General features: G+C 36.4%; 1 long non-coding RNA gene across 2 annotated transcripts; it reads left to right on the top strand.

The window, feature by feature from the left end:
* Positions 1-5549: 5549 nt before the first annotated feature.
* LOC111400790 lies at positions 5550-8507 on the top strand. 2 transcript variants are annotated; one of them, XR_002703853.1, is made up of 2 exons: positions 5550-5835; positions 8285-8507. It is a non-coding gene; the product is annotated as an uncharacterized LOC111400790 (long non-coding RNA). The 2 variants fall into 2 exon arrangements; XR_002703854.1 differs by having other exon boundaries at positions 5550-5822.
* Positions 8508-13255: the final 4748 nt, after the last annotated feature.

The following is a 13255-nucleotide window of genomic DNA, read 5'->3' on the forward strand; positions in this document are numbered from 1 at the left end:
AGGCTCCTTATCCTTCTCTGTCTTCAGGGAGGCCTCCTCGTCAGACACCCTAGGGGTGTTATCTTTGGACAGCCTCTCCAGCTTGCCCTTGACCTCTTTCGCCCCACTGGAGCTCGATTTCAAGGGACTCACCACTATTTTGGAGGTGGCCCTCAGAATTGAGGCCATATCTAGGATGAGGTACTCCCTCCTATTGAACTTATCTACAAAAGATACAACAGGTCGGCATTGCACAATAATCATATAAAAATCTGATAAAGTATATGTACTTTTTCTTACACTTAGAGGCCATCAGTTCGAAATTGAGGAAGTATCGGTCCTCTATGACCTTGAACTTCTCCTTGTTGAGCTCGAACCTTGTACTACAATCTGCAAAACAACCAACAATAGTTAGACAAAAATTAAGAAACTTAACAAAATGTATACTACAACTTAGGCTGGGGCACTCATGAGCTTCATAGTACTAGGTCGATACTTTGTAAGCTAAGGCTTTGTCTCCCTCCACTGTGATATGATCCAGGAGTCGAGCCCGACGAAAGCAAGTGCGAGACGAGACCCGTTGATAGTCGATGGCGGACCAATGACGCGATCAAGGGCAAAGTAAGTGAAACAAGTGATGGGATTGCTCGTTCAAGAAACCATTGATAGAACCATGTTCGGGACTTAAAATGGAGCAACTTTCATGTTCGGGTCAAAGGCCGAATCAACGTGGATCAATTTGTTATCAAGCGACGAAATCGGAGGCTGAAAATAAGCCTATGCGACCGCACAGCAAAAACACCATGCGACCGCACAGTGGCATACCGAAACTTAAATTGGGATTTTTTGTGAACCATGCAACCGCATGGAAATACACCATGCGGCCGCAGAGGCCAAAAATTTGGCAAATTTTCCATATTTTGTTAGATTTTGATTCTTTTCCATATTTTGGAGATTATGCTCGACTTTTGCACGATTTTTACCTAGTTTTTAAGTTTAGTATAAATAGGAGTTTACATTCAATTGTTAAAAACTTTTTTGACATTATTGATATTGAATTAAAGTGAAACGTATTGTCTTCTCTTCATCGTTCTTCATTGAACAATTTCGAACTTATCAAGTGTTAACTTGTGGCGTTTAAACAACCGGATTTAACTCTTGGATTGCGTGATCAAGGGGCCTTTCAAGCGTCGTTCTTGTTGGATTTTTTGGTTCGACTTTCTTTTGGGCTAATCCTAAACTTTGGATTAATTTGGCTTTCTTGGGTTCGTCAATCTCGTTGTGGGTTTCGTAGTCAACGTTGCTAAGGGGTTCGCATCACACTGCCTGTGCCTCTCACCTAGAACCATGACTTCTTCCACCCCTTGATGGAAGAAGGTAGCCCCACCATGAAAGGTGTGTGTGCCCTCCCAAGGAATAATGTAGTATCACCCCTTAGACTCATCTTTGCCTAAGACTCGAGGCTAGAAAAGGGTATGGAAGACGTGTAGGGGCATATCGTTGCCTATAGAAACTTCCTTTCATAGGAAATACGAACCAACCAACTGGCTCCACCCATTTGATAGAACTTGGGTCGGCGATAGCATGAAGTTCCTCAGCACTGCCCTAAAGAAGGGATGTAGAGGAAGACACATACCTGCCTTGAATAGGTACTCACTGACTGCCACACATTTGGGCATCGAATAACAGGCCCGTTCGTGGGCCTCGGGGACTAATATTTCTAAGTAATGAGGTACAGTACCTCTCCCTTATCTCTCCCAACCTCTTCGAGGTTATATTTGAAGGTATCCTAGACGTACCCCATTCCTCATTATAATCCATGGGTTCCTTAGCCTATCTGCCCAACCTCGACATCCTCCCTAAGAATAGTCTTAATCCCCAACCTAGCAACGGTGTCTAAATCCCTCTCGGAACCGAACGCCTTTTAAATTATGAAACAAAAATCGAAAGTTCTGATTGAACAAATGGAATACCTACAGAAGTGACTAAGGGGTCGAAAAATGAGTCTGGACACCGAAAATTCGAGAAAATGTAGAGAAAAATTAGAGAAATCAAATGAAGAAAGGTTCAAAATAGAGCTCTTGGCATTTTATACGTAGCCAAGGCAAACCTCAGCCATTAGATTGAGGCCCAACAAATCTCAGCCTTTCATTTTCTGCTTTAATTCAAGGTGTAGAATTCAAACCATCTCAAAGAATAACGCCTCAGATTCTAACATGCCTCCCCCTACCTCTCCAAACGTGTTGCCTTCTAGAAGCTCTAGCTATTACCATCATTGCATATTTAATGTAGCGGCTGTACGTGCCTTGGAAGTCCAAATGGTTCGACTACCTTTTCTCAAAAGCATGCACAAATCATCAAATCATTGGTACATTGATCTAGGACCAATCATTAACAGTGAGCTTCAGCACTCTAATCTTCACAACCTTGACCAGCCATCCTCACAAGCCTCGACAGATTTAGCCTTCACAAGCTTTGGCAGGTTTGATCCGCTCACTGCCTCAGCTCGACATCACATTTCAGCCACATCTTCACAAGCCTCAGCAAGTTCGATCCACTCACCGCCTCGACTTCAATATCCCATTTCAGTCGCATCTTCACAAGCCTTGACAGGTTCAATTCACTCACCACCTCGGCTCATTCATCACACCTTCACCAAATCAGCGCAACAGTACATTTCTAACTCTAACCATGATATAAATGACCATACTTCGACTTGGGAACTATACTATTTAGGGTTGAAAATTTTACAGATTAAAACGAGTTCACTTTAAAGTCCATGCATCACATAAATGACCATACTTAGACTTGGGAGACTATTGTTACGTGTCGATACACTTGGGCGACCCATTGGGGGGCCCATGGCCCACCCATGTCGAATCGTGTGGCATCTTGGATGAGGCCCCTTGATGTCAGTGAAGATTGACCAACACCAACAAATAGCTCCTATTGCGTGGCCTAGGTTCTATAGGCCAAAGTGCAGTAATCAAGGTGGTATACATAGCTGAGGCTCTTCACACCGAGGCTCTGTAGGCCAAGGTGCAGTAGCTGAGGTGGTATACATGGCCGAGGCTCTTCACATCGAGCCTATTATACCTAAGCCCATGATAACTGGCATCACTTCTCCCTAGAGATCCGATCTTACACAAGGATCCTCTTTGAATGATTGATGGGACACCCATCATGAAGTGCAAGTGTTTTGTCTTATCAAAGTAACGAAGGCTCTACCAATGTACTGCAGGCTAGATGATCAAACTTGATGCCTACAATTTGACATGTAGATTAACAAGATGAGGCCACGTGTACCCCCAATCAAAGGCCATGATCTGACTTGTAACACTATAAATACTCCCCCATGTACCCCATACAAAGGCTAATGCAAGATTTAACACAAGAACAAATACTACACAACATTCTTTACATTTTACTCTTTTGTAATAAACACGAGTTCATATACTTATTAAGCAGATATCGATTGGTAATTATTGTACAATTGTTATGCAAATGTCTTGTTGGATTTCGAACGTTCTCATCCCGTGCGTTTGAGTTGCTCCCACGTCCTTGATCTGCTAATTTCAGATCATTCACGTGTTTTAGCGTGTTAGACCAGGCTTACGTGTACGCGGGTGGGTCCGACATCTATTGGTAACATATTCTGGGGTCAACATAGCCTCTGCACAAATGAGATTTTACAGTAAATCGAAATGTTTATAGCTCCAAAAACTCTCAAGTGGTCAATAAATGCTAATATAACTATAAAATAAGAAGGAAAATTTTTCTCTCCACAAACAAATGCACAACAAAACTCCGAAAAGTTTAATCCTAATTGTAAGTGCAGCAAGGGCATTATATTCTTTCCATCCTCACAACGTAATGTATTCCTAATAGATCTCCTTTAGCACCCTTCATACGAAAAAAACAATGGCAAAGAAAATACTATTCTTTTGAAGTTCAACATCTAGGTTTTCTTTGTTGTTAACTTATTAAAATGTAGAGTGAATAGGGACAAGAGCAGACTTATACTACCCAGACGAGCATCTACTAGTCAGATCAGAGGATTGGAGATTTTGATTGGATTTCAACACCGGGGATAGCCTTTCACTTATCTGGGGGGTTCCCTTATTTAAGGATACCAATAGGAGTTTCATTTATGATGACCTTATTCAGAAGGTCAGGGACAAGATCTCAAGCTAGGCTTCATGATTACTATCATATGGGTGTTACATTAACTTGCCGAGATCGGTGTTTTTTTCCATACCACTACATCTTCTTCAGATCATGCAGCCCCCTAAGGCTATCCTGAAGATACTCGAGAGCATCTTTGCGAGATTCTTATGAGATTCTAAGGATCAAGCATGACGTTTACATTGGAGGAGTTGGAAAGAGATTTGCCTTCCTATTGATGAGGGTGCTCTGGGCTTTAGGAGATTACAATTATTTCGCTCTTAGCAATCTCATTGGGCCTAATTATTACTGTGGAGCTCCATCATGCCTAACACTGTCTTATTCTTTTGCTGGGGATTATTATAGGACCTCATATCAATGAATGTGGTTATTCAGAGGAGAATTAGGTATCAGTTGGTTTCTCGATGTCGGTGTTGCTCTGAGATTGAGACCATCAGTCATATCTTCACTAGTAGTAGCATCTTTGATCATGTATGATAACACTTTGGGGATATATTTTAGATACCTATGTAATCAGGAGAATGTCAGATGGAGGTTCTAAAGATGAAGGTATTCTGGACAGTACGTTCGAAATGGACACATTCGCATTATCATTCCTTTACTGATATTCTGGTTTTTATGGATCGAAAGGAATGATTCAAAACATAGTAGGATCTGCATGGTGGCCAGACGTATCATTTGGAGGGTCTAACATACCATTTCTTTTTTTCATATGGGAGGACTTTTTAAAGTTGTGCACTGGCAAGGGAACTCGACATTTGCACCATTCTTTGGCATTTCTATGAGTCTCCCTTCCCCACCATCACCTATTATGGTTGTTTAGCACACTACATCAGTGGAATCGTCACTACACCAAAAATGATCATTTGCAACACATAAAAGGCAACATTCGATTGTTAAGTGTTGCTAAAGGGGTCTACAGCAACATTCGAACAAGTAAATGTTGCAATTAGTTAACAAAATTCAGCTTTGGCAATATTTTGTAAATAGATATTGCTAATGTTGCCTTTCGTAATGTTTATCAAATGTTGCGAAATGTTTGACTTTTTGCAGCATTTATTAAACATTGTTAAAAGTTAAATTTATTGCAACGTTTAATAAACGTTGTTGAAACTCACCTTTTGCAATGCTAAATGGCCACTGCAAAAAATTTCCCTTTTACAACGTTTATTGAATTCTGCGAAAAGTTTGATATTTCACAACGTTCAGTAAACATTGCTAAAAAGTTAATGGATTTTACTTTTTGCAACATTTCATAAACGTTGCAAAAAAACACTTTTCGCAGCATTGACTGAACGTTGCAAAAAGTAAAATATTTTTGAACTTTTTACAACATTCCATAAACATTGCGAAAAGGGGAATTTTTAATTAAACTCCCCCCTCAAACAAAATAGAAGACAAGTTCACCCTAAATTCCTAATCTTCGTTTACAGCCTCGCTCTCAATCTCTCAGTCTCACTCGTCACTCACCGTCACCATAGCCGACGCCGCCTCTCCGATAGTCAACGGTGCTCTTAATCTCTCTTGTCTCTCAGTCTTCTCTCACAGCCTCGCTCTCAACAAATAATTAGAAATATTTAGTGCATCTCTCTCGCTCTCAATCTCTCACACACTTGCCAGCCCCCGCTTCTCCAGTAGTGCACGGTGAAAGCCCAAAGGTCGTCGCCACCGGTATTTCTAATTAATTATTGGTTTTGTGAAAAACGTACCGTGAGGCTCTTGAATTGTTTGAGATTTTGGAATGCGAGGATGATAATGATGTTAATTGTAGTACTTATGATTCTTTGGTGAGTGCTTGCATTGGTTTGAAATCAATTAGAGGTGTCAAAGGGGTGTTTAATTATAAGCTAAATTTTAGGTTTGAGCCGGATTTGTATATAAGAAACAGGGTGCTATTGATCACGGGAAATGCGGGATGATGGTCGATGCACATAGGTTGTTTGATACTATGCCTGAAAGAAACTTGGTTTCTTGGAACATCATAATTGGGAGGGGGGGGGGGGGGGGGGGGGGGGGGGAGCTTGTGGATGTTGGAGATTATGTAGAGGCATTTAGTAGGGATTACAAGGTGAAACCTAGAGCAATGCACTATGCTTGTATGATTGAATTATTAGGCCGAGAAGGGCTTCTGGATGAAGCTTTTGCATTGATAAGAGATGCTCCATTCAGATCTACTATAAACATGTGGGCTGCTTTACTTACAACTTGTAGGATTCACAAGAATTTTGTGCTTGGGAAATTTGCTGCTGAGAAACTTTATGGGATGGGACTAGAAAAGCTATCTAATTATGTTGTACTTTTGACTATTTATACGAATGTTGGGAAATTGGAAGAAATGGCTGAAGTCATGAAACCTTGAAGAGAAAACGGCAATTAGGAAGTGTTTACCTCATGTATATCAAACTAATGGCAGTAATAAATACACAATCAAAATTTGCTTTGCTAAATATGCAGTAGTAACATGAAAAATGAATCAGTTTTGTGTGTCGATGCTGATTGTAAGTTTTTTGAGACACCAAAGGCTCATTACGTCACAAAGCTTTAATATCGACATTAGCAGATGCTTGCATATTCAGCATTGAATTTTCTACCAACTTTTAAGCTGACATAATATCGTAATATATTTTACAGTTTCATAAGGTTAGATTTAACCATTGTCTTGTTGGTGCATGTTTTAGTTCTTTTGTAATTGAAAACTGAATGTTTAGTATATAGCCTTAAGTTTGTAGTTTTTCTGTATTATCTCAGTCTTAGCCGAAATAGTTTGTCAATTTAGATCGCAATGACATTGGATCAGAGCACTATGCTGCTAGGATTATTTACTATCTAGTACTAGCGAAGTTGAAATAATGTGCTTTTGAGAATTCAGGTTCTGACCCAAGAAATAGCTACGTGCAGGCAAGTATTGTCACTTCTTTATGCTGGGTAATAATTTTTGTGATCTTTGTAACTTGGCGGCAAAATGATCCATTTGGTTCATGGATTATTAGAATATTAGGTGAGAATGTGGAGGGCTGGAGGTTGTTGCTGCTGGCCTTGGAGGGTGAAGATCATGTTGAGAGTTAGAAACTCTGATTCTACCATCAAAAGCAATAAAATTGTAGAAAGAAAATAGACATAAGAACACTATTAAACCCAGAAAAAGAGCTAATTACATTTAAATGAACCAGACATTTTACTTATACAATTTTGAGAAATAGTCTGACTTTTCGATATTTTATAGGCTGACTTTTGGATATCTCCATCCTGTATGCCTCCTGTTGGTGCAAATTTAAACTAGCATATCATATTCACTTGAATCTTAAAACCATCACCATGTTTTCTCCTTCGATTCTGAGATGGTAAATGTATTGACTATTGATTTAAGTTTGTTCATTGTATTATATAGTTGATCTTCAGACATTTTTCCCAGTAAGACAACTCTTTTACCCATAACCTGTATTTGTTCTGGCCTGCTTATTTAAATTCATATCCATATGGAGTTTTGGCATGCATTTTGCTTCAGTTGGTTAGTTGGATAGTAAAATTTTGAGAATTAGCATTGATTAGTCTCATTGGTAAATTAACAATGTTCAGAAGAAAGGTTGTGGGGCCGTTGTAACATCTAATTAGGCGTTTATAGAAGCGATGATTAGTCTCATTGGTAAATTTTTATTCTTAGCTGAATTTTTTTATTCATTATAATGTAGAAGAGTGGAATGCCGACCCCTAATTTTTTTAACCTTTGTGGAAATTCTAAATCACAAAACCTAAACTTAACCTTTGTTCGTTCATTCTCAATGGTAAGAACAAGGTCAAATTTTGTATCAATGGTAAGAACAACGTTCAAGTTTTAATCTTGGTTTATTCGAAAGAAGTGCACTTGATGGTTTTGCATCCATGCCTGTGATTGTAATTCTGGCGAAAGTTTTAGAGGAAAAAGAGTTGTAGTTGTGGGATGTGGAAATTCATGCATGGAAGTGTCTCTTGATCTTTGCAACCATGATGTGGTTTATGAGTTTTCTTATTCAGGTTCATGTATTGCCAATGGTTCTTACTTATTTTTATTTGCTTTTCTTCTTGATTATAATTGGTACAAATGTTTAAAATGTGGTATCTATTTTGTCTCCTTTTTCTATAGGCCAGGACCAATATTTAAGGCACAGCTCATGTCGAAGATTGCTGAGAAGAAAATTAAGGAGGCCGATAGGATGGTTTCACACACTGCTTAGTTAGTGATTATTTTTTATTTATTTTGGGAAATGTATTGGATTTTTAGGTGTTTTAGAATTTTGGATTTGGATTTTGTACGAATATTGTTACATTTTAGAGTTTAATTAATAATGATTATTGGAGTTATTTGATGTAATTATTTTCTATTATGTTTTGTGGTTGATATATATGAATCACTCTACAAAAAAAGAAAAAAGAAAAAAAGGATCTACGGCAACGTTTGTTAAACGTTGTAATAGAGAGGTTTTTGTAACGTTTGTTCAAACGTTGCAAAAGATAGCTTTTGCAATGTTTAAACAAACGTTGCAAAAACTATTCAATCAACGGCAGCATCAACCTTTGCAACATACGTTAAAACGTTGTAAAAGGTCTTTTGCAATGTTTTTTGGTCATTGTAAAAACCTTTTTTTGGTGTAGTGCATACAAGATCAACACTGATGAAAGCATCAAGATGGATATTAGGGATTACCCTGGATGCTACATCAGGGCATTCTCTGCATCGTGCGACCCATGTTTGATTTTGGAGGCCTAGATCAGAGTTGTGCTGGACGGGATTCTGTTGGCCAAAGGACTTGGACTTTCGGGCATTTGGATAGAGTCAAACTCTACTACGGCCATCTACTGTATAACCAGAGGCCAATGCTTTCTTCCATACCACTTTGTCTTCTTCAAATTATGCAGTCCCCTAAGACTGTCCTAAAGAAACTTGAGAGCATCTTTGCGAGATTCCTGTGGGGTTCTAAGGATCAGGTGCGACGTTTACATTGGAAGAAATGGAAGGAGATTTGGTCTCCGTTTTTTTTGTTCTTCTCATTTTGTTTGTGAGAAATTGGAAAACTGCTACCGTTTCTAACCAAAATAAAATCAGAACTTAGTTGCACCAGTGTATGGATACTAACATAGATTTGAATTTTGTTTTGAAACCCTAAAAGACGTGTCTGAAATGTTCATTGAATCAAATAATTGTCGCATTTGTTTGAGAGAATAATCACTTTGTAGAATATAATACCGAATTAGTTCAATTAATGAATTTTCAGCTTGAGTTATTAAATCCCAGCCGATTATATTAAGTTTTGTTTAGATTTTGAGTGAAATTGAGCTGGTTTTGATTGAGATTCACCTCAACCGTTACAATTGATATCAGATGAGCAGATTATACTAGGGCTAAAGTTGTAGATGAATACTTGAAAAAACTAGATAGAAAAGTAGAAGGTTTGGGAGAAGCTATTAAAATGTGAGTAACAAAGCTTAATACTTGTCGTAATAAATAGTTAAGTTATTAATAAGCTACCCATTTTGAAGTAGTCAAAGATACGAAACTTTTTTCAAACATGTTTTTTTAAAACATGTTTAACATATTTAAACATGTTTGAAAAAAAATTAATAAATTAAGTTCGAATTACTTATAAAGTAAATAATTCAAATTATTAATAACTTTTTTAAAAATAAAAAATTAATAAAAGTACGTTCGAATTACACTAAGCTTAGCCAAAAGTGCAAAAGCATACTATGCCAACTTGCTTCAATCAAGGCGGCTGTAGGGAGAAGGTGGATGGGTTGTTATGCAACTGCTTTTCAAGATTCAAGGGTTTGAATTTTAACAATTTATTTTCAATAATTTTCTCGTCATTTCATCAATTGAGTGAACAAATCATACCATAATAAGGACATCCAGATTTAAATTTATTTCTGAATGATAAAATTCAAATTCTTGGATGGTTTCTTTTGGAAGAAACAAATTAAAGAAGCAAGCATCTCTAGACAAAAGTTAACCACATATTCTTTCTACTTAAATACTGTAAAACAAAGAAACTAAAATACACTATCCCTACAAAATCAAACAAAGAAACTAAAATACACTATCCCTACAAAATCAAGTGTTAATTTTGAAGAATAATATTCTTATATAGATAAATTCGTCACCAATGAACTAAACCCATGTGAAATTTTAGTCAAATTTGATAGGAAACACGTCAACGAATAAAATTCAGATGAAAATTTAGTCAAATTTGATTTGATACAAGTCAATGAACGAAATTCAGGTGAAATTTAAGTCAAATTTGATTGGAAACGCTCCAATGAACAAAACTCATGTGAAATTTTAGTCAAATTTGAGAGGAAACGCGCCAACGGAAGAATTCGTTTGAAATTTTAGTCAAATTTGATTCGAAATGTGCCAATGACAGAAAATCGTGTGAAATTTTAGTCAAATTTAATTGGAAACGGGCAAATGAACTAAATTCAGGGGAAATTTTAGTCAAATTTGACTGAAAACACGTCAATGAAAAAATTCAGATGAAATCTTAGTCAAATTTTATTGGAAACGTGCCAATGAAAAAACCTACATGAAATTGTGGTCAAATTTGATTCAAAATCTGTCAATGAACCAAAGTCATATGAAATTTTAGACAGATTTGATTGGAACCGCGCCAATAAACAAAATAAAGATGAAATATTGGTCAAATTTGATGTGAAACGCGCTAATGAACAAAATCCTGATGAAATTTTAGTCAAATTTAATTAGAAACACGCCAATGAACAAAATCCCGATGAAATTTTAGTCAAACATTATTAGAAATACGCCAATGAACCAAACCCATGAGAAATTTTAGTCAAATCTGATTCGAGACGTGCTAGCGAACAAAATTCAGATGAAATTTTAGTCAAATTTTATTTGATATACGCCAATGAAAGAAATCCAGGCGAAATTTTAGTCAAATTTGTTTTGAAACGCGCCAATGAACCAAACTCATGTGACATTTTAGTCAAATTTGATGGAAAACGCGACAACGAATAAAATTCAGATGAATTTTAGTCAAATATGATTTGATACACGCCAATGAACGAAACCATGGTGAAATTTTAGTCAAATTTGATTTGATACACGCCAATGAACGAAACCCAAGTGAAATTTTTGGTAAATTTGATTTGAATTGCACCAATGAAAAGCCACGTGAAATTTTCATCAAATTTGATTCGAAATGTGCCAATGAACCAAGATGATGTAAAATTTTAGTCAAATTTGATTGGAAACGCGCCAATGAACCAAATTCAGGTGAAATTTTAGTCAAATTTGATTGGAAATGCGCCAATGAGCCAAATCCTTGTGAAATTTTAGTAGAATTTGATTGGAAACTGCCTACGAAAAAACTCGCATGAAATTGTAATCAAATTTGATTCGAAATGGTCTAATGAACCAAAGTCATGTGAAATTTTGATCAAATTTGATTGTAAACGCATCAATGAACCGAACTCAAGTGAAATTTTAGTCAAATTTGATTGAAAATGCGCCAATGAACAAAATTCAGATGAAATTTTAGTCAAATTTGATTTGAAATGCATGAACGAACAAAATCCTGGTGAAATTTTAATCAAATTTGATTAGAAACATGCCAATTAATTAAATCCCGGTGAAATTTTAGTCAAATTTGATTGGAAAAGCGCCAATGAACCAAATCCTTGTGAAATTTTAGTCAAAGTTGATTGGAAACGAGCTAACGAAAAAATCTGCATGAAATTGTAGTCAAATTTGATTCGAAATGTGCGAATGAACATAAGTCATGTGAAATATTAGTCAAATTTGATTGAAAACACGCCAATGAGCAAAAACGTCTCAATGAAAAAAATCGCATGAAACTGTAGTCAAATTTGATTTGAAATGTGCCAATAAACCAAAGTCATGTGAAATTTTAGTCAATTTTGATTAAAAATGCACCAATCAACTAAATTCCAGTGAAATTTTAATCAAATTAGATTGGAAACGCGCCAATGAACCAAACTCATGTAAAATTTTAGTTAAATTTGATTGAAAACATTTCAATGAACAAAATGCAGATGAAATTTTAGTCGAGTTTGATTTGAAACGCACTAACGAACAAAATCGTGGTGAAATTTTAGTCAAATTTGATTAGAAACACGCCAATGAACTAAATTCTGATGAAATTTTAGACAAAATTCATTGGAAATGCTCCAATGAACCAAATTCATGTGAAATTTTAGTCAAATTTGATGGAAAAAGTGCCAATGAACAAAATTCAGATGAAATTTTAGTCAATTTGATTTGATACACGCCAATGAACGATACACTGGTAACATTTTAGTCAAATTTGATTTGATACAAGCCAATGAACGAAACCCAAGTGAAATTTTAGCCAAATTGGATTGGAATTGCGCCAATGAGAAGCCACATGAAATTTTAGTCAAATTTGATTCGAAATGTGCCAATGAACCAAAGTCCTGTGAAATTTTAGTCAAATTTGATTTGAAACGTGCCAATGAACAAAATGCATGTGAAATTTTAGCCAAATTTGATGGAAAACGTGCCAACGAACAAAATTTGGATGAAATTTTAGTCAAATTTGATTTGATACACGCCAATGAACTAAACCCTGGTGAAATTTTAGTCCAATTTGATCTGATACACGCCAATGAATGAAATCCAAGTAAAATTTTAGTCAAATTTGATTAGAATTGTGCCAATTAAAAGCCACATGAAATTTTAGTCAAGTTTGATTTGAAGTGTGCGAATGAACCAAAGTCATGTGAAATTTAGTCAAATTTAACTGGAACGCACCAATGAACCAAATTTAGGTGAAATTTTAGTCAAAGTTGATTGAAAACGCGCTAATGAACTAAATCCTAGTGAATTTTTTGTCAAATTTGATTGGAAACGCGCTAATGAACCAAACCCTTGTGAAATTGTAGTCAAATTTGATTCGAAACGTGCCAACAAACCAAAGTCTTGTGAAATTTTAGTCAAATTTGATTGTAAACGCGCCAACGAACCAACCTCAGGTGAAATTTTAGTCAAATCTGATTGAAAATTCATCAATGAACAAAATTCAGATAAAATTTTAGTCAAATCTGATTTGAAACGCAC

The sequence above is a fragment of the Olea europaea genome, chromosome 10 (assembly GCF_002742605.1).
Source record: "Olea europaea var. sylvestris chromosome 10, O_europaea_v1, whole genome shotgun sequence".
Classification (NCBI taxonomy): Eukaryota; Viridiplantae; Streptophyta; class Magnoliopsida; order Lamiales; family Oleaceae; genus Olea; species Olea europaea.